The 26,813-nt window shown below is 46.6% G+C and overlaps 1 long non-coding RNA gene across 1 annotated transcript in view; it reads left to right on the forward strand.

The window, feature by feature from the left end:
- The window catches only part of LOC110343249, a 56,502-nt gene that overhangs the window by 1,444 nt on the left and 28,245 nt on the right, over window positions 1-26,813 (forward strand). The gene's annotated exons all lie outside the window — the stretch shown is intronic.

The following is a 26,813-nucleotide window of genomic DNA, read 5'->3' on the forward strand; positions in this document are numbered from 1 at the left end:
TAGTTAGGTCGGTTTGGTTTATAACACCTGTTAGCTCCAGCATTTCTGTTTGGTTTTTGTCTGAATGACTTATATATTGGTGAGAGTGGGGGATTGAAGTCTCCCACCATCGGTGTGAGAAGGCCAATGTGTGATTTAAGCTATAGTAGTGTTTCTTGTGTTTGGGGCACAGATGTTAAGAATTGAAATGTCCTCTTGATGGATTTTTCCTTTGAGTGTGTAGTATCTTTCATCTCTTCTAATTAGTTTTGGTTTGAAGTCTATTTTGTTAGATATTAAAATGACTACACCAACTTATTTCTTAGGTCCATTTATTTTCTCCAACCCCTTTTCCTGAGGTAATGTTTAGCCTTGATGTGTTTCTTGGATGCAGCAGAAGGATAGAACCTGTCTTCCCATCCACTGTTAGTCTGAGTCTTTTTATTGGGGAATTGAGAACTTTGCTTATGACCAAATGATCGCTGCTTCCTGGTTTGGTGGTGGTGGTGGTGGTGTGGTGTGTGCTTCCTTTCTTTTGACTTTGCTGATCTGGAGTTATTCCTTGTGTTTTCTTGGATTTAGTTAACCTCTTTTTTTGTTTGTTTTTATGAGACAGGGTTTCTCTGTATTGTTTCAGAGGCTATCAGTCCAGCCCGGCCTCGAGCTCATAGAGATCCGCCTGCCTCTGCCTCCTGAGTGCTGGGATTAAAGGCGTACGCCACCACCGCCCAGCTAGTTAACCTCTTTAGGTTGGAGTTTTCCTTCTAGCACCTTCTACAGGGCTATATTTGTGGATAGATATTCTTTAAATTTGACTTTATCATGGAATATCTTGTTTTCTCCATCTATGGTGATTGACAGTTTTTTCTTGGTATAGTAGCCTGGGCTGGCATCCATGGTTTCTTAGAGTCTTCAGCACATCTGTCCAAGCCATTCTGGCTTTTAGAGTTTCCACTGAGAAGTCAGATTTAATTCTAATAGGTCTGCCTTTTTGTTACTTGGTCATTTTCCTTTAAGCTTTTAATATTCTTTCTTTATGTATGCTTAGTGTTTTGACTTACTGGTCCAGTCTACTTCATATTCTGTATGCTTTTTGTACCTTCACAGGCATTTCCTTTTTCAGGTTAAGGAAATTTTCATATATGATTTTGTTGAAAATATTTTCTGTGCCTTTGACCTAGGTTTCTTTCTCCTTCCTCTATTCCTATTATTCTTGGATTTGGTCTTTTCGTGGTGTCCTAGATTTCCTAGATGTTTCCTGTCTGGAGTTTTTGAGATTTAACATTTTCTCTGACTTACGTGTCATTTCTTCTATCGTGTCTTCAGTGCCTGAGATGCTCTTCCATCTCTTGTATTCTGTTGCTGAACCTTGTCTCTGTGGTTCCTGTCTGAATTTCTGCATTTTTCATTTCCAGATTTCCCTCAGTTTGAGCTTCTTTATTGACTCTGTTTCCATTTTCAGGTCTTGAACAGTTTTATTCCTTTCCTTCCTCTGTTTGTGTTGTCATGGATTTCTTTAAGGGATTTATTCTTTCCCACTTTAAGGACCCCTATTGAATTTATAATGGCTGCCTTAGAGTCTTTTTCTTGTGCTTCAGCTATGGGGGAATATGGAGGGCCTGTTGTGGTAGGGTTGCTGGGCTCTAGTGGAGACATACTGTCCTGGCTGCTATTCGTTGTGTGTGTGTGTTTTTTTTTTTTTTGGCATCTAGGCATCTGAATTTGGGAGGGTTATACTTCTAGGTACTGGCATCTAGTTTTGTCTCTGTTGTGTGGGTGCTTTGTTCCTTGGTTTCTGTTTCCTTAGGAGAGTGTTGTGGCTGTGTGTTGTTGACAGAAAATTTTCTGGATCCGATAGATGTGGCTACTGGGGATTCCAGGTAAAATGTGTTTCTGGGTATTCAGAGCTGACACTGAGGGATAGGCTAGGGGCTTGAGGGGATTCACAGGGTGGTGGGGAGGAAGCAGAGTGTTCCACCAGAGTCTGCTTGTTTCCTCTCTTCGGAATGGGGGCAGAGTGAGAAGTGAGGCCCTACCAGAAGGTCTGCTGGGGATGAGACTGGGGGATGGGGTCTGGAGGACCAGGAGAGGTGAATAGTGGCACTCAGACCACATGGTTCCCTGGGAGTGGGCTGTGGGTTGGCAGGGGCGCCTGCTGGGAGTGGGCTGTGGGTTGGCAGGGGCCCCTGCTGGGAGTGGGCTGTGGGTTGGCAGGGGCGCCTGCTGGGAGTGGGCTGTGGGTTGGCAGGGGTGCCTGCTGGGAGCGGGCTGTGGGTTCCCAGGGAATGCCTGCTGGAGTTGGAGGCTGGAATACGGTCATGAATTGGGGGAGGGAACATTGGAGGAGGAGGTCTTCCTGATCTGTTGGAGTTGGGATCAGAGAGGAAAGGGAGACCACAGCAGGCTTTCTGCTACCGAGCTGGGGAGGAGCCTGGGGCACTGGATTTGAAGAATCAGGAGAGGTGACGACCTACTATCAGCCTACCTGCTTCAATGGCAGGAGTGACGTATGGGTTCCCAGGGAATGCCTACTGGAGTTGCGGCAAGACTGAGGTTTTAAGTGTTTGAAGTTTTAAAGACAGTGAGACTTTTAAATTTTGGAATGTTTTATACTGTGATATTCACATTAATGTGAGATCTTGGGGAGGAATGAGTAAGAAAGGTTTGTGGCTTAATAATGGTGTGTGTGTGTGTGTGTGTGTGTGTGTGTGTGTGTGTGTGTGTGTGGTGTGTATGAGATTCACAACGAGTCAGTTGTACTGGCTAATTTTATGTCAACTTGACACAATCTAGAGTCACTGGAAAGGAGGGAACCTCAATAGAGAAAATGCCTCCATAAGATCCAGCATTTTCTAAATTAGTGATAGATGGGGAGGGCGCAGACCACTGTGGGTGATGCCATCCCTGGGCTGGTGGTCCTGGACTCTATAAGAAAGCAGGCTGAACAAGCCAGTAAGCTGCACCCCTCCATGGCCTCTGCATCAGCTCCTGCCTCCAGGTCCCTGCCCTGCTTGAGTTCCTGTCCTGACTCCCTTCAGCGATGGACCATGATGTGGAAGTGTGAACCACACAGACCCTCTCCTCCCCAACTTGCTTTTAGTCATGGTGTTCCATCACAGCAATAGCAACCCTAAGACACTGGCAAGGCACAGCCTGAAAAAAACCCAACCATTTTATATTATAAGGATTGCCTTGGGGCAGAGCACAGCCTGCCATTCCTTCGTCTCTTGGTGAAGGGTTGGGTCCTGCTGGTCTCCAGACAGTGGACACAGAGGCTCTTTGTCATTACCCTTCCCTGTCCTTGGACTTTTAAAGCTGAGTTCCATAGAACTTGCCAACTATGGGGATCATACCCCACAGGCTTGTAGCGGGACCAAAGAAAGGGCAGCTCAAGGAGAGGAAACCACTTGCCTGTGTGTGCCGGAGACATGAAGCAGTGAGGAACTACGGTAGTTTGCTGTCTCCAGCTAAGAGTTTTGGCTTCCAGAGATAGATGAATAAATGCAGAAACATAAATGGATGTGTGTGTGTGTGTGTGTGTGTGTGTGTGTGTGTGTGTTTCCACAGTGTCAGACTTTATTGGATAAAAATAAATCCACAAACTCAGGGGGTGTAATTTTCCTAGTGTCAGAGTTCTGTTCTTGTTGCTATAATAAGATAATATGAAAAGATCATGAAGGGAAAAGGTTTTTTTCTGGCTGGCATTTCAAGTACACTGGCATCATGGAGGAAAGTCAAGGCAGCTGGGGCTGGAAGCCGCTGGGCACATCACCCAGAACTGAGTAGCAAAGAATGATACGTGAATACACGCAGCCGCCTAATTCTTTCTCCACTTCAACGGTCCAGGGTTCCAGCCAGGGAATGGTGTTACCCACCTCAGTTACTTAAGATGGTCCCCAACAGGTCTACAAGGAGGTTCATCTCCCGGCTAAATTCTAGATCTTGGTTGCCCTGGGTACCGTGGTCGTTGGCAGTCAAAGGATCTTTTATTCCAATCTTAATCAGTAATGCTAACTCTCACACATGCAGCACACAGTAAGACATATAGGTAGGTTAGAGTGTGTTGGAAGGGTTAAATCAGACACAGTTTGAAGAGGCTTACTGAAGGCAGGAATAGACGCATCCAAGGCCAGATGTGGCGAGCCATTAGGTAAGCTGGTGGTGAACCCAGCTGTGGCGAGCCATTAGGTAAGCTGGTGGTGAACCCAGCTGGAGACCTGCTGGAGAGTACAGAGGCGCAAGACTGATCCAGGCAGATAGACAGAGTTGAATGAGCCATGGCAAACAGTGGGAACTGTACCGAGGTGAAGCCCAGGGAACAGACAGGAGGTTTTCTTTTCTATTGGCTGCTTGATGCACACACCAGACTGAGGCAGGGCAGAAACAGAAACTTCAGAGTATGTGGAGAGAAAAGAAGCCCCTCATCCAGCACAATTCATGTTTGCTGTGAAGATTGCTGACCCAGAATGTTTTCTTAAAGAGAGATGTTTCAAATAAGAATGCTAAAATACCAAGGAGCCATACATAAGACCTGCGTGTACATCTGAGAATGTTCCTTTCTCAGATATTTTCTGGGAACTTCAGAAACAAGACAATGAACTTCTCTTTGCAGCAGAAACATCTTATCTTCCCATGCAACCCTCCTGATTTCAGGTCTCCCGGTCATCTGTGATTCCGCCCACTGTACTGATCTAACTTAAATCCCTGTGATCTAACTTAAATCCCTGTGATCTAACTTAAATCCCTTAGCCACTCCTTGGGATGTGTCTTGACGCACTCACATGCACACTTGAGTGTGTTATACACTTTATCTGAGTGACTATTAACTCCCCATGCTGAAGTCTGTTAAAACATTTCTTGTTAAAGGGGTTTTAGTGCTTTTTATGAGAATTCCATACAGTATATTTTGATCATATTTAACCACACTCCTCTTCCTAACTCCTCCTGGGCCCACCCTACCGCTTTCCCTCCCCACAATTTTGTGTTCTCTTTTTATTTTTTATCATTTTTGTGAATTTCATGTAAAGTACTGATTACTTCATTTCCTCCTCCTCCTCCTCCTCCTCCTCCTCCCTCTAATGTATCTTATACCCCTGCCTCAAACTCATGGCTTCTTATTCTTTATTATTGTTAGATATGCAGGCACACACACACACATACACACACGCACATGCATGCACATATGAATGCACGCATTTTTGTGCCTGTGTGTGTGTGTGTGTGTGTGTGTGTGTGCTGTGTCTATAAAGCCTAAGTTCATTTAGCATTGCTTGTAGGTGTATGTTCATTTTAATGCAGGTTTAGCCTGCCCATGAGCAGTCAATCATCTTGCAGGTCCTTCAGTGATTCTGGGGATATGCTGGGGGCCCACAAGTGTCAGCAGCTAGAACCCTGAGCCCTGAGCTTCCTGGAGAAATCACAAACATTCAAGCAGAAATGACTGCTTTGTGACACAATTCACAGACGAGCTGCAGCCCCTTCAGTGTTTGTCTATGAAGAGCCAGACTGGCTCCTGGATTCCGAGCACAGTGCACATGTGTGGTGCACTTGGGAGGTGGAGACAAGAGGCCCAGGAGTTCAAGACCAGTCTGGAATATGTGAGACTCTGTGTCGAAAAAAGAAAGCAAAGAAAAGAGAAAAAGATAAAAAGCCCTAGCTAGGCCCAGCATGAGCTGTGTCTTGTTAGCTGTTGACCACACCCAGCCTTGTAGTTTTTTTTTCTCTCTGCTCTTTTGGAGGACCCACCATCCAGCTTCCAAATCACACACACAGGCTTACTCCTTCTGATGAAGGCCCGACCTTAGCTTGGCTTGTATTTCGCCACCTTTTCTTAAATTATCCTGGCTACCTTTTGCCTCTGGGCTTTTTCCTTTCTCCATTTCTGCACATCTTTTATTCCCTTCTTACTCTATGTCTGGCTGTGTAGCTGGCCCCTGATGTCCTCCTCCTTTTCGTGTTCCTCCTATTTTCCCCAGATTTCTATTTATTCTCTATGCCTGCCAGCTGCACCTATCCTGTCTCCTGCCTTGCTATTGGCCGATCAGCTCTTTATTAGACCAATCAGGTGTTCCAGACAGGCAAAGAATCACAGCTTCACGGAGTTAAACAAACACAACATGAAAGAATGCAACACACCTTTGCATCATCAAATGTTCCACAGCATAAACGAATGTGACACGTTTTAAAATAATATTCTACAATACAGCCTATTGCAGGAGGCTGAGATCCAGCTGAGTCCTTGAGTACGCGGTGCTGCAGCACACTTCAGACTGCGGGAGCTCTTCCTTACAGCCAAAGGGACAACTCTGGAAGCCACAGTCAATCCCCAAACTGAACTGAGTCCTGAGTCACATGTTACCCACCTTTGGCTCCTAAGGCATTATTATTGTGCCTGTCTTCTCATTCTTTTTGTTTGCTTTTCGAGACAGGGTTTCTCTGTGTTGTTTGAGAGGCTGTCCTGGAACCCGCTCTGTAGACTAAGCTGGTCTCGAACTCATAGAGATTCACCTGCGTCTGCCTCCTGAGCACTGGGATTAGGGATTAAAGGCGTGCACCAACACCCAGCTTGTCTTTTCATTCTTGTTTTTATTTTTATTATTTGTTTTTCTGACTTTGGTTTTCTTTGGACAAGGTTTCTCTGTGTAACTGCCCTGGTTGTCCTGGAACTCAGTCTGTAGACCAGGTTGGCCTTGAACTCACAGGGATCCATCTGCCTCTGCCTCCTGAGTGCTGGGATTAAAGGGCAAATCTTAAAAACAAAACATTTAGTTGGGGGATTGCATAGCAGTTTGAAAGGGTTAGTCCATGGTTATCATAGGGGAAGCAGATAGGCATGTGCTGGAGCAGTAGCTGAGAGCTCTACATTCTGATCCACAGGCAGCAGGCAGAGAAAGATAATAGGACCGGGTCTGTCATGGGCTTTTGAAACCTCAAAGCCTGTCCCCAATGGCATCTCCTGCAACAAAGCCACGCCTCCTAATCCTTCCCGAACAGATCCACTATCTGGCAACTATGCATTTAAATATATGTGCCTAAGGGGACCATTTCCATTCAAGCCATCACAACGAACCTGGTATGAATGAATGCCCTTCTGTCTAGCACTACAAGACCATGAATTTAATGGAGTCCTTGTCATTAGCAGCTCAGTACAGCTCAGTTCTGGATTCTAAGCCAGCATTTCACTTTTGGTATCCTCATCACATGACAGAAGACTTATTTATAGAAGTGTGTGTGGGGTAGGTGGTGTGTGTGCGTGTGTGTCTTGCGTATTTATGTCTATCTGTGTGTGTCTTGAAATGGAGTCTAGGCCCATGCAGCCTAGACCAACCCTGAACCATGGATCCTCCTACCTTCCATCCCTTTCCATGCCACACTAAGATTACAGGTGTGAGGCATCATGCCTGGTCATAAAAATTGTTTTTTAGCAGGCACTCGGTAACAACTTACTTCCCATACAAGCCTCAGGAGCCCCTCTGCTCTGCTCAGAGCGGAAAGAAGCAAGAGTATGTAAACATGAAAGGGTTTCCAGGAGAAAGCCCTCATCCTGCCAGCTGGAGGGCTTGGACACAGTTTACCCAAACAGTCATTGCCATGGAGACAAGGAAGCCTGGAGTCCTGTTGCCAGCAGCCTCTAGCATGACTCGTGTGGAGGGGTGGGGGTGGGGAGGTGTCTTGGCTTCATGGGTCTTAAAGAGGGGACAATTTGAAATGAGGTAAGAACATGGGCCAAGAGACTGGCAGACTCTCTGAGCCCAAGCACAGCCAAGCCTCATGCAGTGTGCCCTCTCTGGATTCCCAGGCTAGCTCTCGCAGCAGGGGGTGGAGAGGCCAAGCATTTTTGGTTAGGCTGCCCACCCACAGCCAAGCTGCTAATAAAAAACAATAGCCAGGGCCAAAGGCATTTCTGCCTGGTGTACTCCGTCCTAAAAATGCCTTTCCAGAGCTTGTTTCCACTTCTCTAAGCTGTGAGGTCCTTGGGGGAGTCGAGGTATGTCCAAAGCATGATCCCTGTTGGATGTGGATACCTGTTACATCAAAAAAAAAAAAAAGGACCTTCCTGAGGACAGAAGAGGGTGTAGTTTCTTGGAGTCGGTGACAGATCAGAAATCCAGGGCGTCCCCAGTAACATTCTACCATTGTCATCAGAGTGGCTAGGGTCATATCCTGGATCCCAGCAGCTCTGACAAGTTAGACTCAGGCACCCATCCTCAACATAGCAACTTAGGAAACAAGTAAAAAACCATAGAAAGATTTAGGCAATGTGATTGCACACCAGGAAAAGGAACAAAGAGAGAGGTCTGGTGACCTTCAGAGTTCTGACATGGGGCTTAGCCTTAAGTGGAGGACAGGCATTAGATATGTAACTACCCACCCTTCACTCATTGCCTGGGATCAAGTCTCCTTCAGAGTGTTCTGACATGGTGTCAATGCTGTGGAATCTCTTCACAGAATGTCACCAGAGTGTTGGCTTTACGGACGCTGTAACAATACGTGACACACAGTTACTGAAAGTGAAGCTAAGTATTTAATTTAGAAAATTACTCACAAGATACCAAACCCCGAGAAGCCCAGCAGATCTCAGCTAGCGACTGGACCGGAAGCCGAACTCCAGGAAAAGAGAGCGAGACTTCCTGTGCGCTGTCTTTTATGCCTTCCCCCGTAACGCCCCTAGCCATGCCCAAAAGTGGGCTTGGCTAGTGACGTAGTTCCGCCTACGTATGTATACGTCTTTACGTCCAGCCGTATACGTCTTTAGTCCTGCCTAAAGTGGGTGTGGTTAGCGGTGTGGTAAACCGCCCTTTTATTACCTCATCTGTATGCGCCTCTAGTAAGTCACATGTTTAATGGCAGCATCAGACTTCCTCCTACAATTCCCCTTTTAGTCTAAAAAAGGACAACTAACTTGTGTCCATGAACAAAATGTATCAAACATCTATTCAATCTAAACCTTAACTTATCTTAAAGAAACACCCAAATATGAACACCTCCTTCCAATCCCAACTCTAAAATAATTGAAACCTAACACTAACAGGTGTAATCTTATAATATCAATAGTAGGGAGAGGGGACGTGGAATTCTCAAAACTACTTCCTGCTGAGATGGGACGATGATAATCTCATGGGGACCTGTGAAAAGAAAATGTTAGTATAACAAAATCTGAGTAGATCAGACAGTCTCAGTATGGCAGGAGATGCTTGATTGAAGTTCCTGACTGGGGTTCTAGTGTTGATTGAAGCTCTTATCTTGAAGCTCTGGTCAGATTGTAGAAGATGTGCTATTTCCATTCTTTGGTCTGGAGTTGTGTCGAGTGATGAAGTTTCAAGCCAGTTTCAGGATAGTGCTTGTCAGGTGGAGTCAATGATGTGGGGCAATTCAGATGCCTCCAGTCGAATCAGGTGAAGTCAAGGAAGTGGATCCTCATTCTCTTTCGGAAGCAGTTGAAGATTGCTGTCAGGAAATCCCTTGTTCTCTGGAAAACTCAAACATTAATGTTAACAAAGAAATATTTTAACTTTCATATGTATGCATACAGAAGAGGTGACAATAGGGAAGATGGAAAACCTGAAGGAAATTAGACTGTTTAGAAAAAGAAATCCACAGATAACAGTCCCTCATTTTATTTCTTCTGTCTTATATCAATGGCTCTTTGATATAATACAGAAATTCTGAATTGTATTTAAATAATATGCTTGGGTTTAGAGTAGGAGAGCCAATCCAACTCCAAAGCCAGCTTCAGTTAAATGAATGGGAACTGAGGTATGTGAAGAAATAATGATAAAAGGGTACTATGAAAAAGCAATATAGAGAGATTTAGACTTTGATACCACACATTGTGTGTTTGATGGTCCTCAGGGTAGCTATTCATTCTTCTACAGGAATCCATATGTCCAGTATTCTTTGCTGAGTTTACCTGTGAAGACAAAAACAAAACACTTCTCTTTCCTTTTATGAGGTCACTTTACCCATGGTGGACTATGAATTCGTAGATGGGCTGTTATCTTCCTCCTCCTGATATAATTGATTCATCCTCTGAAGCTGAGCTGTTATCTTCCTCCTCCTGATGTAATTGATCCATCCTCTGAAGCTAATGTATTGTCCAGTGCCGTATTATTTACAATGGGCAGTGGATCTTCTAATTGTCCTGGGAGAGGCTGTCCTCCACTGTCACTGGGAATGACCGGATAATCTCTCTTTTTGGGGCTCGGTTGGGCCCCTGAATTCTGTTTTTTGGCTTTAAAGATCTACCTTGTCTGTCTATTGTGGAAAAGCATTCATCAGTCCAATGGCGCCCCTTCCCACACCTCCTGCATAGACCAGGAGGCTTAGGCCTTCTGTTTGATGCATTCCTGGTAAAAGCATTATTTCTAGGAATGCGTTGTCTACAGTTCCTACTAAGATGTCCTATTCTACCACAGTTAAAGCATTTTGCATCTTTACGCCTATTTAAATTCTTTGAGATTGCCTTCCCTACCCATGCCTCTATATCATCACAGGTAGGGTATTTGGCATCCTGGTGCCTCCTCAAACCTGTAGAAATAGCTTCACCTACCCAAGCTCCTGTATCCTGACTTTTACATTCCAGGTTCGCTGTATGCAGAACCCATTCCTCCAATGGCGCTGATCTTATTTTTAATGGCCAAATTACCTGCCTGCATTGAGGATTCGCGTTCTCATACGCCAAAGATTCTATAAGGAGACGCCTGGATTCTGGGTTCGCTACCTGTACCTCTACTGCTCTGGATAATCTCTCTAAAAATTCAGTGAACCTTTCCCTTGGGCCCTGTAATACCTTGGTGTAGGGTTGCATTATCTCTCCTGTTTCACAAACCTTATCCAAGGCATTTAAAGCAGCTGTACGGCACAAAGACAACATGTGCTCGTCATATGCAGATTGAACCTGCGTGTCAGCGTAAGGACCCTCCCCAAGAATCTTGTCTTGGGGTACTTCATGACCGTTCTGTAATTCCTGAATTTCTATTGCTTTTGCTTCTTGCCTCCATAAAGCTCTCCATTGAATTTGGCAAGAATTTTCGAGCACTGCAGAGGCTAATTGGGCCCAGTCTTTTGGGGTTACTTTATTTACAGTAGCCCATGAGGTTAGGAGCTCTCTGACAAAGGGAGAATGAAGACCATACATGACAATGGCCTCCTTAATATTTTTTAGATCCTTCATCTGTATAGGCTCCCAGTGATAAGCAATGGGACCATTTGATTGTTTTTTCGTTGCTGGTTTTTCTGTTACAGATACTGGAAAAACCATAGGGGAACGCATAGCAACCTTAGGGAAATCATTCCGGCATTTGAGAAGCTTTGGGAAACTCCTGTCCTGACCTGTTGCCTGTATTTCTGATTCTGAAGTATCAGATTGAGCGTCTTCTAAATCCTGCAGTCTATTCATCATTGTTTCTCTGAGCTCTTGAAGTTCTTGGGACAAATGATTTTCTAAGGATGTCATGGAATCTTTCATTTTTTTACATTCATCATTTACATGTGATTCCAAATTTCTAATATTCTCATCCTTAGCAAGTACCTCAATAGCATGTAAACTGCCTTCTACAAATGATATTCTATCAGTTAGTTTATCATTGCTCTCAGACATGGAACAATTCTTTTCTGCTAGCATTTCAATTTTATGTTCCAGTCTTTGTAATTTGCTAGTGAAATCATCAAACATGGAACCGTGTTTGTCGTTCAATGTTTCCACATTATGTTCCAATTTTTCAATTCTATCTATGGAGCACATTTTTCCTGAAAATAATTCAATTTTGTGTTCCGTCTCTTTAAACCTGTTCGTCAGACCTACATTATCATTTTTAATATCCTGAATATTTTCTACCAGCCCTTTCTTACTCTCCTGCAATGAATTTTTCATTTCCTGAATTCTTTGTATTAAGATTTCAAAACTATCCTGCGATGACTGTATGACCTGTATAAGTTTATTCCTATTTTTGAGCCATTTCTTTAACAAAATTATATTGATTATAAAGCTAATAATCACCATTGTGGGTAGGAAGTACCTTTCAGGTAGGTCCTCAACCCTTTCTAAAATCCCATCCATACAAAAACCAAGAAAATTCTTAACATCCTGCATCATAGTGTTAGCTGTTGACATTGTATAAAGCAGTTACGTTTGTTACCAATGGAGTAATTCAGGCTGAAATCAACAGGCTGCCAGCGAAAGAGCACGTGGCCGGAGTCAGCAGGCCGCCAGTAAAACAGCACGTGGCCGCAAGAGAAATCTTGGAATACTGCCTAACCTTACCGGCAGGTAGGAGGTGCTGGTTCCTGGCGGCAGGAATCGTGCCTTGCCGAGCGAAGTGGTGAGGAACTTAGCGAAAGGAGAGTCCACGTGTGCCTGGTCAGGCCGAGAGAAGCCGTTTTTTTCTGGGCGCCTGGGTCCCGATTCCAATCCCACTCCGACACCAAATTGTTGGCTTTACGGACGCTGTAACAATACGTGACACACAGTTACTGAAAGTGAAGCTAAGTATTTAATTTAGAAAATTACTCACAAGATACCAAACCCCGAGAAGCCCAGCAGATCTCAGCTAGCGACTGGACCGGAAGCCGAACTCCAGGAAAAGAGAGCGAGACTTCCTGTGCGCTGTCTTTTATGCCTTCCCCCGTAACGCCCCCTAGCCATGCCCAAAAGTGGGCTTGGCTAGTGACGTAGTTCCGCCTACGTATGTATACGTCTTTACGTCCAGCCGTATACGTCTTTAGTCCTGCCTAAAGTGGGTGTGGTTAGCGGTGTGGTAAACCGCCCTTTTATTACCTCATCTGTATGCGCCTCTAGTAAGTCACATGTTTAATGGCAGCATCAGACTTCCTCCTACACCAGAGGGTCATCCTTTCTGCTGAGTTTGGACTGTGTCTTGCCCAAAGCTACTTTGCATTGTATAAAACAGTTTTCCATACTGTGCCTTGCCCAGAGAGACTCCATTTTATAGGCAGCTTTTTGAAGATGGAAGCTGATGTAACTTGGGCAGACAGGTAGCAGAAACTGGTAAATGACTTTTTCCCGGGAGTAGGAAGAGTACCACCCTATAAATTCGTTAGCGTATGCTGGGGCAGTAAGAACACATGGGCATGTTAAAATCCTATGGAGAAAGCCAGAGAGCTCAGCAGACACAGTAAACCACAGAAAGGGCACCATAAAGAGGAAGATACCCAACACTGGTGGCACAGTGTCCTCCATCACCCTGTCATCTTTGTCTCTTTAACCAACCATTTGTAGCCGTTCTGAAACCTTCCTACACACACCGAAGCTATACAGGCTTCATGTTTTCCATGGTAACACAAGTCAACAGAGTCCCTCAAAACCCTTGTTTTCATGTCTCGAAGGTTCAACCAAACCCCTGTGGTTTGACAAAATACCCAAAACCCAGCACAATTTAACTGTCCCAATCATGACAGCCAAATAGTTCAACGTAACTCAAAATTTGCTCAAAAAAAATCTTCCAAATTGACCAAGTCTGTCACATAAACAGTGTAAAATGCCCCAATGGTTCCATGGAACCCCAGTAGCTCAGAATAAACCAAAAGACAAGATCACCAAATGACAGTTGTCAGAATGGTCCAAAGTGAACAACAGATCAAAAGAGCCCCAAGCTAAAAGGAAGGCAAAGTTCACTCAGACTGCACACTCAGACACACTCACTGGGGTCAGACTCTGAGTCCAAAACAAAACCCATGTTCTCATTTCTCTGTATCACCAGTCTTGATGGAACATACCTGTAATCTCAACACTGGAGGTTGAAAGAGGAGGACCATCACAAGTTTGAGGTTAGAGTAGGTTACATAGTGAGCTCCAGGCCTGCTTGGGGTACTGAGTAGGGGAGCAAGAGGGTGAGGGGAGGAAGGAACTTGACATCAAATTCACCACCCAACTGACAGAAGAGGATTTTTGGAGGACAGTCCATAGGCCTGACACCAACTTTGGGCAGATCAGAGGGTCGTTGGCCTTCCCAGATGACCTGTGAGGGATAGAGAAACAGAAGGACTGGGTGGGAATAGATGATCTAATTCTGAAGCAGTGGTTCAGACTTTTTAAAGTGTTGGGGTTTTATACATGAGTGAATGAGAATTAAGTACTGTAAACTATGCATATGTCTGAAGTGCACAATTGCATGGCTTTGGAGACTCAGTCACTGGTGTCGAGACAAAACTGTAGCAGATGTAAAGATATCATGGGCTCTGCTCCATGGCTCCAGTCAGGGATGCCTACTTCCTGCAAACAGAAGTTTCCCATGAGCGGAGGGTCCACAGGCCTTTGAGGGCTGAGGACATAAGACAGTGAGAGGTGGTTCCACAGTTGCTTTTCTTGCAGTTAGGTAGATGGAGCCTCCCCATCACTCTGAAGTGGCCCAGACTCTCCTGTGTTGGGCTCCAGCCCCATGGGGTCTCTGTGAGTTACTTGTCAGCCAATAACCATAGGTGCATCCTGTTTTCTAGTCCTGGCTTACAGCCCCGGCCTTGCCCCACTGGCATCAACCTCTAAGTATGAGAACACGAAAACTTACACCTGGGGTTTTTCCACTGTGCTGTAAGTCTGTATATAAGGCTGCTCCCTCCTTGCAATAAACACACACACACATTCTCAGCACAAATGACCAGACATATTGTCTTTCATTTAAATCTCCAGGCTTTCACCCGATACATTAGACTTGCTCATGATGCAGGCACCATACACCTGGTCTGTGACTTTCCAGACGAGGACTTCATGTAATGTTTCCACGGTAGTGTGTTCTGGCTCATGAGCCTTGCATAGAAAGTCTGTCCTAAGCAGAAGCCTTCCTGCCATGAACACAGCTTGATGCATTTTTCCCACTGTGGCCCCTCTTCCTACCCCTCCCCCAGAGGCTGGCTTGTGTCCTAGGTCTCAGTGAAGGACTTGCAGGTTGGGAATCCTACATGCTTCGAGCCTTAGCCATGGCCTCTCCATGATTTTTCCGTGGTCTGGCTTCTTGTACACAGCACGGAGATTCTGAAGTTCTTCCGTGACCGTGCACACATCTGGTTTCTTTACATTGCCTGGCATTCCCTTGTACCATACACAACTATTTGTGCACACTGCCATGGTGGTCATGGAGTTCATGAGACTGTTACAGGCAGAGCCAAGTGTACACATCCTGGTATTAGTGGGTTTTGTTCCTTTAGGACAATCATGTAGGTTTTTAAGTACTGGATTGTGGAGCAGTTATGCTTAGGATATAGCTCATTTTCCAGAGTAAGTTGTATATGAGGCACCTGTTGCCATATCCCAAGTTTGGTAGGATGAGTCTTGCTTCATCAGACGGTTCTGTTGGTGGTAATGGCATCACACATCTCTTTCTGAGCGTATTGACCATCTATGTGTCTTCCTTATGAGCATTTGCACAAATCTGAGCTTGTTCTGCATACAATTCCAGTGCTTCAGGTTTTGCTCCCACATCGTTAGGAGTTTTTCCTTTTCTTTGCAATTTCTAAAGAGCGGTTTTTAATTGTAATGAAATCCAATGGACTCTCTAGTAATCTTCACCAGCCCCAAATAAAAGGTTTTATCCTTTGTTTCCTCATATAATCATTATAGTTTTAGAATTTGTATTCTATAAACCATTTTGAGATTTATCCATGTATGTTGGCCTAGATGAAGGTCAGGGTTTTAAAACTAAGCCTGAAACTATTGGAAAGACTTTTTCTTTTCAATTGAATTATATTTGCACCCTATTAAAAGTTAATTTACCAAGAAAACAAGCCTGGTGATATGCCTGTAATTCTAGCTACACAGAAATCAAGTATGAAAGAATCTTGAGTTAGAAGCCAACCTAGCCAGCTTAGGGAGTACTTAACAAAAAAAAGGCATGGAGAGAGGGATGGAAAGAGGGGCAGAGGAGAGAGAGGAGAGGGAAAATAATCTACCAAAAGTATGTGACCTATTTGTTTCGAAAGTGGGTTTTAAAGAGAAATTGCAAGATGTTTTCTTCTGTTGGGAGCCTCTGCCCTGATCCATTCTGTCTGAGTGGCCACTGCATGTAAATAAATATGCTCATACTCTCATGTTCCCAGAGATTTATTTTTACAACTTTATTTTATAATACCTGGAATTGGTCACAGAGGTGGGGGTGCATCAATGCCAAAGGACACCCCTGATAGTAAAAGGACCTAGGCCATGACTTAGAACACAGTCACATATTGTATCCCATAGTGTTTGTGAAATGATCAATTATGGCCATGGAAAATAAGTCCGAAGGCTGAAGGCTGCAGACGAGCCTGGGAGTATAGGGTCTGCGTGAATGACAATTAAGTTTAAGGCAGGCCTACAACTCATTAAAATGACTACTCTGAGGGCTGCCTGTGACATGGAGCAAGTATCTAGAGACTGTTGGCCAGTACATAAAGGCAATAAACCAACGGAGAATAGCTTGCCAGTTCCTTAACAAGGTAGATATGTACTCTTCTCCAACCCACACATTCCTTTTCTGTGTGTGTTTATGCAATACTTGGAATACAGATGTTTGTAACAGCTTATCTGTCGGTGATTGCTCAATCCAGAAGCAACCCAGATGCCCTTCAAAATGATAGGAGGCGAACAAGTTCTAAGAGACTCACAAAACACTATTGACCATTATTGGGTAAAAACTCAATGTAACTATGCTACATACACAAATAATGGGTAATAAAAGTGTTTTTCCCACTTATACCAGATTCCAAAGCCTGCAAGATACGATACCAGGAAGACAAATGTCGTCTAGGGAGAAGGGTAGGAAGGGAGGAAGCTCTGAGGTGACCAGTGCATTCATGAGCTTGACTGTGGTGATTGCATCCACGCATGCGACTCACAAGACCCTTAGTACATCTTAGATGCAGATATCCTACTGGGTGCCAAAACTACATGAACAGAGAGAGAAATGGCGCTGAAAATGTGTGAAAGATGGCATTGTAGTGAAGAGAACTGTGGTCAGCGAGCAGTAGAGGGTTGTCACAGAGGCCATGGGTCTCTGAGGAACCGTGGCACTGCTCAGGTGTGTTTAAACTTTAGGTGTTTAAATGTAGTCTGCTAGGCACGCTGACTGACACATTGTTTTGTATTGCCTGTGGAAAGGAGGGAAATAGAGCAAGTGGCCATCCCTTTAAAGTCTGTATCAGTCACATGCACAGCAGCTGTAGGGTCCCCAGTGGGTCCCCAATCCATCAATTCTCCCTTCATCGCCCTCCCCCTGGATTCAAGGCCACACCCTGTCTCACTGACTGTTTCAAGAGTTGACACCCTGGGGGAAAGGGGCTGCAGGTGTTACCTCCATCCACTGGAAACCTTTCCAGGGACCTCTGAGGATCTCATGGTGTCAGCAAAGAAGCCACACAGTGTGCTGTGGTTTTATTTATCTCACCGTCTAGAGCAGGCTAAGGAGACCGAGTAGGCTAGGAGTCCAGAGGACACTTGGAGTCTGACCACATGTGTGTCTCTCTCAAGGGAGACATCTGTGTGGGGACATCAGAAAGACACCGGGTAAAGACAGGCTTGAGTGCATGAAAGCTGCTCCTCCTTTCCCCAAGTCTCCCAACCATCTGAGCCTGCTTGAGGTATCCATTCCTAGTCCAACCTTAGACCCACAACAGTCATCTTCCCTCCTGGTCAGGAATCAGCTCCTCCCAGACCCCAGTGCCCAGAACCCTCTGCTTCGGTCACTACAAGCTGGTTAACTGGTGCGTCCGCATTGCCTCTCAGGGACATGCTCATCTTCACGGGTGAGCCTGTTGTCAAAGCTTACGACCATGGTTACCACCTTTAATCCCACCCCTTTGAGGTGGGCCTTGCTTGCTCCTTCCACTCTTTAGCTAAGCTCAGGTCCTTGACAATAAATAGTATCTCAGAACCCTAGCACTACTGAAATTCAAGAGGAATGCAAGTCCTCAGCCTCTGTAGTCACTCAAGGACCTATGGGACATCCAGGGACACTGAGTCCTCATAGACTAGCATCTTGACATAGAGGCCAGGACAGTCTAGGTCTGCTTGGACATCATGCGGGAAATTCAAAGGAAATGGCTTAGAAAGAGCTCCCCTTGCTCATCTGCCTGATCCGAGGGGTGGGTTTTTCATGCCTTATGTAATCTTGCAGAGGTCTGGCAGCCGGCCGACTCATGGCCAGTGACCCGTGTGAGAATGGACCACGGAGCAGAAGCAAGAGCTCATGACCTCTGCTCCCAAGCCTGGGCTGGGCTCCAGATTCCCCAGGAACTTAGCTGCTTTCACCCCATGCTTCATCAGACCAGGAGGCAGTGTCCCGTGGCAGCCTTGGGGCTGATAAATGGATGGAAGCACCCCTTCCTGAGCCCAGGACTCCACAGTGGCCCAACATTCTGTACAAGAAAGTCCAGCGTGACCACAGGAACACGTGACCACAGCATGACCAGTCACCCTGACCCCCATGTGGGGGACATCAGGATGGCCCCAGGGCTGTCTAGGAACCAAGCGTTGTTTCCTATGAGACAGCCAACAATCCAGGGAGTGAGGAGGAAAAGGTTGCTGAGGCTGACACTCAGCTACCTAAAGAGAAAGTCAGAATGCTAAAAGCTAGTGACATCGGGAGAAGATGCCTTGGCAGTATCAATGGGGCTTGGATACAAGGGTCACCGGGGTGTGGCTGCCATTTGGAGTCATCCTGAGTGGCATTGCATACCTGCACGTGTGAGGTGACTCACTCCATGCTCTCGAATGGTAGTTCTCAGTGGCCTGCAATGCGCAGTGCTGCCTCAGCTCCCACAAGTCCCCTCTCCGCCAATAGGTTGGGAAACAAGGTGGGGGGGACACAACCAGGCCAGAGCACCCCTGCAAGCAGGGCCTTGTGGCAATCTCCCCATGCCTCCCTCATGCCCCTGGCTCAGGAAGCTGCCTGTGTCAGGAGCCTCTGTTTAGAACCAGCTATCCCAGGACAGTAGGGGACCAGGTGGCTTGCACCAAGACTTGAATGGTTGACTGTGGTGATCCCTAGTCATTTGTGGGAGTTGGACATCCCTGGGGTACTGCGTACAGATGGGAACAGCACATCCCTCAAACCCCAACAACTCAGATCCCCAAGGTCCAACCCCAAGGTCTGATGGTCCTTACTTCCAGCGTCTAGAGGTGGTGGAGGGTAGGACAAAGGATGGTTGTCGGGGCTCCATGTGCAGGACAGGAGCTTTTCCTCAAGTCTGTGGCAGATATAATCCTCCTCCTGGCTGAGGGCCTGGTAGTTGGATCCTGTGGATTCTGGCGAGGACAGTCAGGGCTTGGCTCTCTCTGGCCTTGGCTTAAATCCCAGCCTACAAAACCTCAACTCTGAGTCTCTGCCTAACCAAGAACACAGTAAGCCCCACACTGGGCCAGACAGAGGGGCACAGTGACCAGAACAAAGCACTTAACGTCAACACAATCGGTGACAACAAAATTGGCAACAGCTCTTGGTGGGCACTGAGGGTGTGAAATCCTTGGAAACAGAGACAAATTCACCTGTGAGAAGCAGAGACCAAAGGAGAGAATAATGCTTCCACACTAGGAGCATACTTATGTGTTTGCTCATGGGATAGATGTACTTTTCATTCCCACAGGTGGGGAAACTGAGGGTGGGGAGACTTCTAGCCTGCCAGGGGCTCGCTTCTACCAGCCTTGTGGAGCAGTGGCAGCGTAGACACCGGGTCAGCGGCTGTCCGAGGACTGCTGAGGCCCTGCCTCCTCTCAGGTTCAGCTTCTTTCTCCCTGACTCTTGAGCTACACTTCCTCCCTCTGTCCATCCATGAGCTGGCTCACAGTCAGGGTTCACGGAGGCTCCAGCTAGTCTGTGAGCTGAGGAGGCCATGGGTGACGCTTCTCCCTGTGTGAGGCCGAGGTCCCGGCACAAGCCAGTCCAGCCTACTCCTCTGGCAGACCGGGCAGTGCCCACAAGAACATTCTTCCTGGCCACAGTGTCTCCACAGAGCCCGTAAAAACAGCGCTCTCAAGGGCCTCACACCTCAGGAATGCAGTTGTCTCCCCAGACAACAGAATGTGGGGCTCCGCGGTGGTCAGGCCAGAACCTCGTGCCTCACGGGTTCTGGAGTTGACAAGATAAACAACCGTCACTTCCAAGTAAAAACAAAAGTCCCACTTTCCTTTTAAACACCCTGGCTACATTTTGGAGTTAATGTCTCTAAATCTGGAGGAACATGGAGTTTCTCTTCCAGGAATCTCCTTGAGCTTTGTGGGCTGCCACGGAGTCTGCACCGCATTCCTCCCCCAGCAGAAACGGGCCTGAGTTCGCATCATTCACATGGACGGACGGCCCTTCCCGGGGATCTGGGCCTGAGTGCTTGGCTTACCGGAAAGGGTCCGGGGTCTCAATAGAGCTGGAGATGGACAGTCATAGAATGCAGCCAAGACCACAGAGTCTGCGCCGTGCGGCAGACAGTTCCTAAGCTTGGCCAATCCTGGCAGATTGAAACATAATAAACCTGAGTCGTGATTGGTAACCATTCAGCTCTTACTGAAGCAAGGACATTGGTGTGCACGTCTATGGCACATGCCGCCCACGGGGTGGTAGTAAACACTGGGGGTGAGCAGGTCTCTGCAGTGAAGCATCAGCCACGCAGTGAGGGAGAGGTGTCTCTGCAGAAGACCCATAGGCCTTGACAGGCCAGGAGGAGGGGTGAAGGGAGTGAAGGCTGGGCCTGGAACGGTGGAACGGCCATGCAGCATGCCTACAGCAACATGTCCAGCCACTGTCCCACTGAGGGTTCAGTGACTAGAACTCCCTCACAGTTCGCAGCCTCAGGGCAGGAACCAAGGGTCTCCTCCAGGAATTGATATTTCTTGCTGAGTAAGGTCCACCGGGAAGGTACCTTCCTCTACCGGCAAGGAGAGCTGTGTTTTGCTGTTGCTTCCTCTACCGGCAAGGAGAGCTGTGTTTTGCTGTTGTTTTTGTCTGTTTCAGGCAGCATTTTGCAAACCCCACACAGTAGTGACAAACACGAGGGCTGAAGGCTCAGAGGACATGGTGGGCCTTCTGCAGAGGTCTTGGGATGAGTGGGAAAGGTGATCTCCTCCACAGCTCTGGGCGGTGGAAAGATCACCTCCAGTAGGCAGCAGACTAAGAACACACAGCAAGGGAGTGAGAGCCCACTGACTGTCTCGGTGACTCTCATCTGCAATTGTCACTCAACAGTCTCCCTGTTTTGTTGATACTTATTCTTACTGAGGGGACAGTCCTGTCACCTAGCAACCATCTTGAAGGGCATCTCAATGTTGCACCACGTCCTTTCTTGAGTTTCAAAATATTTTCATCACTCCATGTGCCCCTTAAGTCAGCCCCCTCCAATCTCTTCCCTGGCAACTCTTACTCTGTTTCTTATTTCTGTGGACTTCTGTCCTAGTTAGTGCTTTATTGCTGTGAAGAGATGCTGTGGCAGCTCTTACAGTTTCAGAAGTTTAGTCCATTATCATCATGGCAGGAATCATGGCAGCCTGCATGCAGGTGAGGTGCTGGAGGAGGAGCTGGGATCCACATCTGGATCCACAGGCGGCAGCAGGAGTGTGACACTGAGCCTGGTTTTGGCCCTTGAAACCTCAAAGCCCACCCCTCCCAACCCTCCACCACACTTCCTCCAAGAAGGCCACACCTACTCCAAGAAGGCCACACCTACTCCAAGAAGGCCACACCTACTCCAAGAAGGCCACACCTACTCCAACAAGGCCACACTGCCTCCAAGAAGGTCACACCTACTCCAACAAGACCATGCCCACTCCAACAAGGCCACACCTACTACAGCGAGGCCACACCCACTCCAACAAGGCCACACATCCCAATCCTTTTAAATAGCTCCCTACTGATCCAGCAATCAAATCTATGAGTCTGAGGGGCCATCCTTATTCAAACCGCCGCAGCTGCTCTAGACAGTCCACAAGAAAGGAATGATGTAGCATGTGAACTTCATATGTAGCGAAGATGTTCTTATGACTCATCCCAGTTCTATTCATCAGACCTCGAACCTTTTTCACAGATGAATAATAACCCTTGCACAATATAGCATACACACTGTCCATTTCTCTGTGGCTGGACATGTGACATCTCCTCCATGCAGCAGTGCAGCTGTGAACATAGTATATTAAAGTTACTTCGGGACATAATTTCATTTCTCTCGGGTATATGCGTAAGAGTCAAATTGCTGGATAATTTTATGTTCGTGTTTTGAGGGCCCATTAAGCTTTTACATAGCAGCTGTACTATGTTATACTTCTGCTAGTGCAGTAGGAGGGCTTCTATGTCCTCAAATGCTCACCTTTCACACTTACGGAAAAACCACAGCCATCTCCATGACACAGGCAGCGTTTCACTGTGGCTGTGATTTGTCTTCTTCTAATGGCAAATGATGCCCTTTCCACATTCCTGTTTAACACCAGCAGATCTTCAAGGGAACGTCTGTTTAAACCTTTTATCTGATTTTGAATTGGATTTTGTCTTTCATGTAAGAATCATGTGTATATATGTCCATCAATATGTAAATGCACACATGTGTGCACACATGTACATATGACAGTGGTTAATATTGATGGTCAACTTGACAGAATAACCTAAGACATGGACTTCTGGGCAAGTCTGTATGAGATTTGGTTAAGAAGATTCACTGTGAATGGGGGCAGGTCCGTTTCAGGGTCTGGGATCCTACACAGAATTAAAAGGGAAGGTGAGTGAGCTGAATATCAACCAGTGTTCATTTCTCTCTGCATCCTGACTGGATGTGATCTGACAGGTCACCACCCAACCTGATAACTGTGATTTCCCTGCTGTGACAATGAACTGTGACCTGCAGCTGTGAACCAAAGACACCTTGTCTGAAGTTGTGTCAGCTACTTCAGCAGAGTAATAAGTGTGTGTGTCGTGTGTGTGTATGTCATGTGCACCTGTCCTGTGTGTCCATGTGTGTGTACATGTTGTGTGCCTGTGTATGTATGTGTCCATGTATATGTGTGTGTGCATGTCATGTGCATGTGTGTTTGTGTCTGGGTATGTGCATGTGTCCTATGTATGTGTATGTGTCCATGTCTGTGTGTGTGTGGCATGTGTGTGAGTAAGTGTGTATTACTGAGCACTAACCCAGAGCCTCACACATTATAGATAAACATTTACTGCTGAGCTATGTCCATAGCCCGCTGTATACACTTTGGACACTAAACCCTTATCAGGGTTTCTCTGTATTGTTTTTGAGGCTGTCGGTCCAGCCTGGCCTCGAACTCACAGAGATCTGCCTGCCTCTGCCTCCTGAGTGCTGGAATTAAAGGCGTGTGCCACCACCGCCCAGCCAATAATGTCATTGATACACAAAAGTCTTCATTTTTATGCAATCTAGTGCATGTGTTTTTCAATGTGTTTGCCTTTGGGGGTCAGATCTAAGATTACATTGACAAACCACACACACACACATATTCTGTTTTAATAGTTTTAAAGATTTTAGCACTCATATTTGGGTCACTGATCCATTTTGAGTTAAGTTTTTCATGTGAAATGAGAGGACTCTCCATCCACCCTTTTGCATATGGCTACCCGGTTTTCTCTGAGCTATTGAATCAATGGCTCTTAGGACTGCACGGCCTCTGTGCCTGCTCAGCCCTGGCATCTGTCTCCTCTGGGCTCCGAGTGCTGTTGTATCTATCTACATGGCTGTCCTTGGGGAACCCTTCACAGGCATCATGGAGTGGGATGTGTGAGTTCCCTTCTCTGGTCGGAAAGCCTGTGTCTTCCTGAGTTTGTATGTTGAAAGCTAACCCTCACAGCCATGTGGTAGAGGGGACTAGGTCATGAAGGCTCCACTTCTCCCTAGGGAGCCCCTTTCTTCTGCTGCTTGAAGACACACAGCAGGTAGCATTAGGAGGAAATTTTCTCACCAGACACCAGACCTGTTGATGCCTTCGTTGGGTTTTGTGCCATACATGTGCTTCAAGGGCATCAGAATTTTAACAGTGCATTGCATCAGGGACTGCCCTTAGAGCGGGCAGCCAAGCTCTGCAGCTCTCAGTGGTCTGCTCCCGGCATCCTCCTGTGCTGTCTGGGCCAACACCAGGGGCTTTCTGGTCGAGCAAGTAACTCCTAGCCTCAGCACTTGGTGTGAGATCTCTTCTCTCTGAGCCCAAGGTCAGCTTTGTCAGGTGCTGAGCACAACACAGTGTCCCCTGGGCAGGAGAAGCAACCTGCAATCTTGCAGGGTGACAATGCTGCCAGCTCCTGGTGACGCCCACTTTTGTAGCATGGCCCTCTCCTCTGGAGATATGGATGCAGGTTGCTGATTAAAGGTAGGCCGTTTGCTCTCACATGGTCCTGACCCAAACCCCTCATGCCATTTCTTTGACAGATGGCCCTTTTCTTGCTCATTTGTCCCCTAGAGCAGGGTGAGCAAGTGGGGAGCTCAGACAGGGCATCCGGTCACTTGTCTCAGTGCCCTGACACTCAGGACTGCATGGTACACAGTGAGGGTGACATGTTCCCTTCCATAGGGCTAAGCCCTGGGGTGTCATAGATGTCAGGGCAGATATCACTGATGAGGGATTTAGTATGGAAAAGGGCCTAAGAAAAGGACTCCATCAGCCTGCAGACCAATCTTGCCCTGGAGGGCAGAGCAAGTCATACACAACCATGAAAGAACACCTTTGTTTCTCAAAGTAGTTAACACCACTGTGGAGACCTAGTTACTGATGGTCAGAGCAAGTCAGATAACAACACACAGAGGCCTTGCTGGAGAGTGAAGGCTAAAATTACATCCCGATCCTGTAAGAGCCTTAAGGAAATCCTGAAGCCCAGCTTAAGATGGGTTGTGTGAGGAAGAGATTTACACACCAGATCTCTCCACACAAGGCAGAGCCAGGGGTGACACAGTTTAGGTCATAATGGCATTCTCTGTATTGTCTGGGCATGGCAGGTCACAAACAGCAATAAAGGTTTTGTGAATACAGGGAACAGTGTCTGTCCTGCTCACGGTGTCACGATAGTGTTGCTCAGTGTCCACACGTGGTACTCACTGAAGTCTGCTGTATGACAGGGAACGGTGCACTCCGAGAAAGACTCATGTATATATATATATATGTATGTGTATGTATATATATATGTGTGTGTGTATATATATATGTGTGTGTGTATGTATGTATATATATGTGTGTGTGCGTGTGTGTATGTATGTATATATGTATGTATATGTGTGTGCATGTGTGTGTATGTATGTATATATATATGTGTGTGTATGTATATATGTATGTACATGTGTGTGTCCATGTGTGTGTATGTATGTATATATATGTGTGTGTGTGTGTGTGTATGTATGTATGTATGTGTATATATAGTCAGTCTGGTTGTAAGAAACAATGACTTAAAACTGCACTGGAAACCAACAGTCAAGCGAATGACTGAATGAATGAATGGATGGATGAGAACTATTTTGGACACTTGCCACTGTGGCTGAAATTCACCCATTACCACTCACAGAAGTCCTGAGTCTCTTTTCTTATTTAGAGATGGGGCCTTCCATGATAATTGGGTTTAAATGAGACCATGAGAATGAAGCGCCCACGGGGAAATAAGTGTCTTTATCACAAGAGACACAGAGCCCCACCTGAGCTCCCTCCCGTGTGAGAAACCAGGGAAGGTGGCTGCAGGAGAAATGTTGCATTCCTCAACATGTATAACACCAAACGAGATACTTGAGAAATTCAATGCTGCCTTCCAAGAGCTGGGGTCAGGCTGCAAAGGTAAATCCTCTACTCCTGGCTGCCCCTCAGATGCAATGTCTGGGCCCCAGTGTCCTCACGCATGTGGCATACAATCAATATGCCACAAAAGATGCGTTGTAAACATCAAAGCTACTAAGTTCTTGTGTATGTGTGTATCAGGTTTTGGGACACAGTGTGGGGAGTAAGGACATCGTGACACATCCGAGTCCCACTATGTAAGTGTGTACCACGAATCATCACCAGGAGAGGGGAGTGTACACAGCCCAGCTCAGCGTGCTGGGGAAGAGCTATGCACTCAAGGTCTATGAGTCTCCAGGAGAGCACAGAGGCATGTGAAAGAAATTCTGGCCCTAGCCCTTGTGTGTGTGTGTGTGTGTGTGTGTGTGTGTGTTCACATGTGTGTATGTGTGTGTTCAGTCCGTGTGTCTTTCCATTAGGTGCTGGTGCCTGTGGAAGTCAGTTGTCTTGGTCTTTAGAACAAAGAAATACCTCCTCATACTCACAGGTGTTCTGCCCTCTGCCCTCTGCCCGTGGGGACCCACTGCCTTGCTTCAGTTTCACCATAGGGTCACTGCTGGCATAGAAACAGGAGTCGGCTTCATACCGATCAGAGTCTCTGAAGTCACATGCATGGACTGCTGTGATCCCTGCCATGGTCCCTCATTCCATCTGGGGACTGCTGGCCTCTGAGTTGGTTCTGCTGAATGGAGAGAAGGAGCAGATTCTGGGGGGTGTGGCTTGGCTTCTCTTCCTGCTGTGTCACCTGCTTCTCTTGCCTCTGCAAAGTGGGGTCAAGGTGGCATCTCTCTAGGAGGGAGGGACATCGGCACATTCCTGTTGCATCTACCAGTGACTGCTACCCAGAGTCCCCTCCCCACTGCCCTGCTCCTCATTCTGGCCACCTGAGGGCATGCCACTGCTATTATGAGTGACTAAAGTCCTCATCCTGTTTGGGTGTGACTCTGTTTGGAAATAAATTCCTTGCAGATAATGGAATTAACAGAGTCCACCATAGAGTAAGGGAAGGAAGTTCTGACCCAAGGAGACAAGAGAACCCACTTAACAAATGGTGGGACCAATAACAGATGTGCAACGCCCAGCCCACAGGGGGGCCAATGCCTTGATCTTG

Source organism: Mesocricetus auratus, unplaced genomic scaffold (assembly GCF_017639785.1).
Source record: "Mesocricetus auratus isolate SY011 unplaced genomic scaffold, BCM_Maur_2.0 Super-Scaffold_100031, whole genome shotgun sequence".
Classification (NCBI taxonomy): domain Eukaryota; kingdom Metazoa; phylum Chordata; class Mammalia; order Rodentia; family Cricetidae; genus Mesocricetus; species Mesocricetus auratus.